The 8,061-nt window shown below is 29.1% G+C and overlaps 1 protein-coding gene across 1 annotated transcript in view; it reads right to left on the minus strand.

The window, feature by feature from the left end:
- Positions 1 to 7,907, minus strand: part of LOC105248915 — a 44,636-nt gene extending 36,729 nt beyond the window's left edge. Inside the window, exons 1-3 of the mRNA XM_025413134.1 lie at positions 7,863 to 7,907; positions 6,976 to 7,038; positions 6,121 to 6,341 (exon numbers count right to left, since the gene is read on the minus strand). The gene's annotated coding sequence lies outside the window, so the exon portion shown is untranslated. The remainder of the gene's footprint in view (positions 1 to 6,120; positions 6,342 to 6,975; positions 7,039 to 7,862) is intronic.
- Positions 7,908 to 8,061: the final 154 nt, after the last annotated feature.

Consider the following 8,061-nt stretch of genomic DNA (forward strand, 5'->3'; position numbering starts at 1 on the left):
ATATTATTGTCCGTTTGCATGCGCAATACGTAAGTTTTCTCACACAGTCATGTTTTTCTTTTTCTTATCATTGTACAGCTATACTCTCTTGTGCAACTTTAATCGATCGATCAAGTAAGGATTTAATTCAATAGCGACTAATCGATTCAATGGGCAAGAATAAAGAAATAGCATTTTCCGTTAAAAGTCTTTCTTAAGTCTTTCTTAATTATACGAAATTAAAATAAAGCCTGAAAAAAATCATTACGCGCGAAAGTACATTTTTTATATATATAAATTGAGAAATAAAATGACAAACATCGGAAAAAGGAAAAAAATTAATAATTAAGAATTTGACTCAAATAAATAAATAATAATTTCAATTTTGATTTAATTTTTATCGGAAAAAGACTATCTATGACTACTATTATACTATCTAAAACTACTAATGTTTCATTCACAACTGTATAGATTGAATGTTATAAACTAATTCTAAAAATGTAAAAAGGTAATAATAATAAAATAAAATTTTATTTTATTTTATTATTATTACTTTTTCCTGTGTATGTTAAAATATCTTTATCTCTGTTTATTATTATATACACTTCTTTTCATCGATTTCATTCTTTGTTCGTTGCATCATGTCTTCCTCCGTAACGGAACACGTTGTGAAATTTGTATAATTATTAAAAAAAATAATATGATAATATCTTGTAACAAATATAGGTCAGTGCGCATTGCACTGTGCAACAATAATGCATTCAAATGAAGATATCGTAATGCATGTAGTATCGTTTGCCCCTTTTTCATCTAATAGTGCCCTTTACTCCACTTTCTCTGTAGACTTAAAGTAACGAGATCATGTTGTATGCATTATAAGCGCTTGACAAGAAAATACCATAAAATTTTTTTAATTAGTTTAACATCAAATATTACATATAAATTTTTATACGACTGATCTGTTCAAAATAATAAGCGTTCAAATGCACAATCAACATATTGCGAACTCATAAAATAATATACAGAGTGTTTTACCAAACATGTGTTTCTAATATACTTCTTCATAATTTTTATAAATATTAAAAAAGATTGTCTCTAAAACAGTACGTATTATTTTCACAATTGCAACATATGTATGTGCAATAGATAGAATAAGTACAATATATGTAAATACAATATATATAAGAACAATATATGTACAATATCGAGTATACTAACGCAAAATGTCTAAAATGACACGTTCAGTCTCTCAAAGATCGAGTTCCTCATTACATGCTTTCTCTAGTAATCAGAGTACAAAGCGTACCTGTTATTAGTCAAATCGTTGAAAATCCTCATTAACTCCGTCACTGTCGCAACTAGTACTTTAAGTGTCAAGTTGTAAAAATGTTAAAAAATTTCTGTTTGTAACGATCTTTCTGTTTTTAGTTGGAGTTTTTAGTAGGATCATTTTTATTAAACCTTTTTAGTTGGTTTTTTGCAAAAAAATTCTACCATACCATCCAAAAAAGATCATTTAAAAGGTTAGTATTTACAATCTTTATGTATGTGTGATTTTCTCAACTAATTAGAAAGCAGATGATTCCTAAAAGATATTTTTTGAGATAAAAATATATTTATATAAAAGAAAGGGCAGAAAAGAGAGATAGAGCATATATATATATATATATATATATATATATATATACCTACAAAATTTTATCTGATAACAAATATTTCTATTGCCTTTATACATTTGAAATGATCAAAGAAATCTTTAATAAAAAATGTAAAAAACAAAAAACAATAAAAGATTTTTATGAAACGCGTAATTATTTATTTTAAGACATTGCATTGTATAGCACTGGATATTTCATAATTATATATTTCGTATGATTCATGTATTTTAAAAATTTGTAAAATGAGTCTTAAAATTATTCTTTTATGCTTAATCAATTCATTGTAAATTCAAAATTTAAATAAGAATTTGACTTATATCACTTTTTAATTAAAACGGTTCGTTAATATTGATTTCTAAAAGTCATTACTGTTATATCCGGCTCTTACACAGTTACTTGCTAGCAATATGATTAAAAAGAGATGACGTTAACGCGTTCGACGTGTGTACAAAAAAATCTTTCATGATTCTACGAATCCAGTCGAACATGATAAGACTACGAGAATCATCGCTTTCTCTTCTGGGCTTATACTGACGGCACGCTTTCAAAGACTTTTAAAAAGGAAGCAACTATAACACATACCGACGCTTCTCTCAACGAAGAATTCGTCCTACGAAGAAGAAAAAATTAGCGGAACTTGTCGGCTTTATGAAACACAATAATCCGTACAGCTAATGAAAGCTTGTTAAAGTACTATTCACAAATTGCAAAATTTGCTTCGCAAAATTCATAATGTCGGATATAACTATAATCGATATGACGCGCAATGGCGTAAAACGGTGTTTTTATATGATGAAAAGTCCTGCGGGCATTAACATAGCATAGACTGTAGCACGCAGGTAACAGATGCAAGACCGTTATCATGCTCAGTTTCGATTCTTCAGCAGATAATGCGTACAGTTGCTCACACTGTTGCTGAATTTATTCATCTGAGACAATATGTCTTCGTAAAGTGAACAAACGAATAACTGTACGTGAGAGATACTTCTCTTTCCTCTAACACGTAACTGAAGAAGCCAAGTTATTATATCTTTTTAATTAGAAACACACATGCGATATTTTGTTCATAAAAATTTTTAATTTTTACATAAATATTTACGCAGAAAAAAAAGGATTGTAAAAATGTACTACTATTTTTTTCTAGAAAAATTATAGTCTTTTATTTCTGCACACAATTCCTCTCTATTAGGAATATAAAAATTTAAAATTTTAAATTTGAAAATTCCCTGTTTATTCTGGCTTTCTTGCAATAAAAACTTTTTTTCCTTCGAATTATATGTATAAAATCAAAATAAACAATTCATTAATAAGATCAATTAATAATTTCAAATAGTCTTAAAATTTAATATAAGCATTAACTTGATGAAAGACTACTTGTATATTTTTTGCATTATTTTTATTACATTTTAAATTAGCTTTTCTTAATATTTCTCTTTATTCGATATTTTATTGAAATATAGAAGCAATCAACAGAATTATTAATGTGAATATAGCATTTTTAAAAAAAGTAAACTAAAGCAAAAAATATATATATATATTTTAAAATTTTAATACTGTACTTTAAAAAATTAAGAATATAATCTATAATAAAAAAAAAGATATTGATATTAGAATCATCATATTCGAATCATTAATATTAATTTAATATATATCTAATTATCCTTATTATTATTTGTGAATCTCTTCAAAATTTGAACATATGAATTTCCAATTAGCTTGTCTAAACATAGAATGAGATTTACAGAAGAGAATTTTTAAATTGATCAATGTCAAAGATTGTGGGAAAAGTCGTCTTGAGCACGTAAGGAGAATCGAAACTGGTATTGCGAAAGCTGTGATTAAATTTTCTGTTTCTATTTGTATTCTTGCAAGTAGAACTGCAATTTAGTAGGTGACAGCGAATCCGTTTACACTTAGAATCAATTAACTTGTGTCTAAGATCAAATCGATCGAAATGACAAAGTGAAACTCGGTACGATCAGTAACGTTTCTGAACGTATGGGATCACGACATTGTCAGCTTACAATAGAAGGATATCACGATACGACGAGTCAAAGATTAAAAAAAAAATGTCACATATATGAGTCATACTGTCGACTTACGTGTATCGCTTTCTCTGTTCCGATAATCGTCAAACTCCAGGGATAGATACGCGTCATCTCGTCGAGATCCTTGTCATCAATTTCCTCCGACCTCGTTTTATGCGCGGCCTTCTCACGCCTTGCGAAAAGAGACGCGATTTTCACGCTTCACTGGAAATTCTGTGCGCTGGGAATAGAGCTAAGATCTTGTCTCAAAGAGAGAAAAAGAGAGGCGTAATTGATGCGCGAGATGCGTCGCGAGAAGTTTCACTATCCTTCCACGACGAATGTCGAAGTAGGTCTCGATGAAAGGTGCAACGACCCGATTTGTTCAACTTATAATGTACTACGTGATGACGTAGACTACTGAGCCTTAAGCGTGATACAAGATGTTAAGGAATATATATTATATTTAGAAAATTTAAAGAATTTGTAATGAAAATCATCTCAAAAATAAAAAGATCCCTTTATTATTACGATGGATTATAATAAAGTAAAAAATTAATGGCTACATGAATTATCCATATATTATGGAACGTATTTAATTATAAAAAATGAAATTATTTTCTTTCATACATATGTATTGATTATTGTGTGTATTGATTCATTTTTTATTTAAACAATTTACAATTGCATACGTGGCTTTCTTAGAATTTTATAAAGATTTAGTTAGAGATTTATAGATTTTGTATAGACTGAAGAGAAAAAAAATAATTTTTTGTTACAAGAAAGTCAAAATAAAACAAGAAATTTTTAAATAAAAATTTCTAAATTTTATCTAGATAGAAATTGTGCAGAAATGAAAGACTATAATCTTGGGAAAAAACGTATATTTATAATGCAATCATCAAAATTTATGATCGATAAATTAATATATGTAGATAGATAGAGAGTCTCACACACACATAGAAGGAAGATTTCGTCGATGGAATTTGTTAAACGCGGTCAGGAAAGAATTATTTTATAATATCTTATAAACCATAATTCTTTTCTATCATCCATTGCAGGTCGTTCGATTAATTTGAATATTACCATCAGACAAGTAGTTTTGGTCAATGACTTCGAAATCAGCGACTAGCGAAGAGGAACGCAGAAGGCGACGACGGTGCAGCAGGTAGTTTCACCGTGTTAAATTAACCGAATACCGATCAAATCGCTCGAAACGGGATAATGTCCGAAGAATATAGCGCGCCGTGAAAGTTCTCCCCCTTGAAAGGGTTCGGATAGAGGGAACGCCATCCCCGATATGCGTTATGCAATGCGTATTAGATACGTGATCACTGCACTCACAATTAATCGCAGAGCGTTGCATATCGCATAAAAAACACGAGATGCAGTTACATTTCTGTGATGTTACCAAATCATTAATCATTCATCGACAATTATCGCGGAATTACCTTATTTAGCGATTGTCCGATTCTAGACTTATTTAGTCTAATCGACAGAAACAAAATTGCCTTTCGTAATGAACATCAAATGGAGATGCAACTGTTAATATCTCATATATCATGAAATAATAGATTTTGCGATTTATATCAAGAAGAAATAGAAATTAGATTTTCCTTAATAAATAAATACAGTTTTCTTAATAAATTTGATTCTTTCACAATTGCGTCAATCATTTCTTACATCTCATTTACTTATTTTTAATATTAAAAGATGGGGAGATGTTAGAATAATAAATAAATATAAAATAATTGCATTGATAACTATGATAAATATAACATATATAATAACATATAAAACTATTTAACAAATAATTTATTTTATAATTTGTTTTCAAAAACAGAATTCATCGTATTATTATTATATTATTATATTTATTTTTTGAAAACATCATATTTATTATTTGAAAACATTATTTCAGATCTCATACTACTTTACTTTCTGTTATTATTTTTGAGAAGATAAAATTTTTCAAAGCAGTTCGTCTCTTTCACTGATTGATAATACGAATTTATCAAATAATACCTTTCCCAATTTTTTATCATCTAAGTAAATATATTTCGTTATTTCGCTATTTGACAAGTTAATCTTTATCAGAAAATATTTATTTTCTAATTTGAATATTATAATACATTCTAACGTAAATAATTAATAATTTATAATATAACAATTTGTTGCGTTTCTTAAAGATAATTTCGTGTACATCTATTTATTATACTTGAATAGACTTTCTTTCCCTCTCTCCCCTTTCTTTCCTAGAATAGACAAATTTACTAAGAGAAGAATCTGCGAAATCATGATATCGAGAATTCATTTTAAAATGTACAATTTCCGAGATGCAGATCGAATGTTTAGGAAATGACTAGAGAAATAAGAAATGATGGCGATTGTAATCGAATCTCATCCATTCCCACGGTTGTCTCCGTTCTGTTTGGCATTAGCAAAATTGATCTTACCTTTCTTTCACATGAAGCTTCCTCTCCGTCCGCAGGAACCGTTGGTAATTTCTATCGATCGCATTTATCGACGACGTTTCTCCGCATCTCCCAGAATTGTTATCGTCGCTATTTTCGCTTTTGCTTTCACCGTTCTCGCAACATTCGCGAGATGCGTTTGCAGGAAAACCGGGTAGAAACAATATGGGTGGAGACTCCATCATTTCCGCTTTTAATTCTACCTGAGGAAATTATGAATGGGGTTTAATTTATGTTCCGTGAAACGTCATTCTATTCGTGTATCAGATTGAAAGATTTCGCTAAAAAAATATCATGTATGTATGGGAAAAGTTGAGGCAATCCTACTATTATCTATTAAAAGATAGTGAATTTAAATTTTATGAATGCAAGATTTATTATAGAGCCTTTAAATTGATGTCAGAAAATTTCGATGTTTTTCAATATTAAGCATATCATGCAAATGACATCAGATAATGCTACATTATTATTTATTCTTATTTAGTTAAAAATCTTTCAAATCTTTCTGAGCATATTATAATTAAAAGTCTATTAATAACTTTTTCTTCAGAAATTCAAAATTCAAATTATTCAATGCTATTGCATGATAACTGATATGTTATTATTTACTCTTATTAAGTTTCCAAGCAAAATTTTTCAAATCTTCAGAAAAATTATAATCAAAAATTTATTAATAATCTCTTCTTAACAAATTCAAAATTCAAATTATTTATAATTCTTAATACGTTGTACTTATTTACCAAAATATAGATGAATGAACTATCATATAAACGTATTTTTGTTAAAATTTAATTAGAAAATTAATTTGAAAGATATATATCTCTATTATATACTTACACTTCCGCGAATCCAGCAATTTTTCAAGATCCAACTTCCGTTCTCAACGACATTCACGGTGCTCTGCGGAAATTCACAGTAAATTACTCGATGGATAAAATCTTTCGTCTCTTATTTAATATACTCTATACGGTATATGATATGGTATCTCATTCTAATAACGCACAAAGTAAATAAACATAATTTTTTGATATTATTTCATTATCACTGAACTCGCCGCGTAAGGTCAACGGCACGGTAAAAATGTAAACACAGTAAGACCAATGACATACAAAAATGTCACAAGTTATCAGTAGTGGCAGTACTGGAAAATCATTCGTGTTACGTCATACATAGGAACGTGAATGTCTTGACCCATGAATTTAGGCGCATTTTAGAATATATGAAAAATGTATGAATGTATATATGTATATTTCGATATAAATTTAAATTTAAAGCATTGTATCCTTATATGTAAATATATTTTTATTCATATATGACGTGACAATGACTTCCAGTTAAAATCACAGGTTACATATCTGTGGTTAAAACGGAATACAGTCTAAGCAGGAAGCGAATCAAACCGTCATTACACACAATAAAGAATTTTAAAGTGACAATATTATCTCGAGAGAGAAAATATAAAGTTAATATTTTAAACAATATTTTATGTTATATAATGCTTCTTGCATTTTTGAAATAATCGTGGAATCGCAGTAGATAAATCGATCAATTTCAGTTGAGGATTCTCGAGACAGAAAAATTCTGATTATAATTAGATTAAGAAAAATATTCGATTAATTCGCTTATTACTAAAGTTTTTTCACGTACGTCTAATCCGGATACAAAAAAGATTACATTTTAATTTCCACGTTCTCCAAAAATTTTAATTATTTATCGTTTCTTACCGAAATACTCCGATATTCTCCTACTTCGACGATTTCTCAAACAGTCCTATATAACATCATGTCAGCGACATCTTTCGTTAACCTCACACAACTCGCAACCGAATGAACTGACAGTCCGCTTGCACCTACAGCCGTCAAATGTCAGAACACGCAGCACGCCAGATGACATGGAGCGAAGCGCGCATGCGCGTGGATACGC

This window comes from Camponotus floridanus, unplaced genomic scaffold (assembly GCF_003227725.1).
Source record: "Camponotus floridanus strain SB8 unplaced genomic scaffold, Cflo_v7.5 scaffold60, whole genome shotgun sequence".
NCBI lineage: Eukaryota > Metazoa > Arthropoda > Insecta > Hymenoptera > Formicidae > Camponotus > Camponotus floridanus.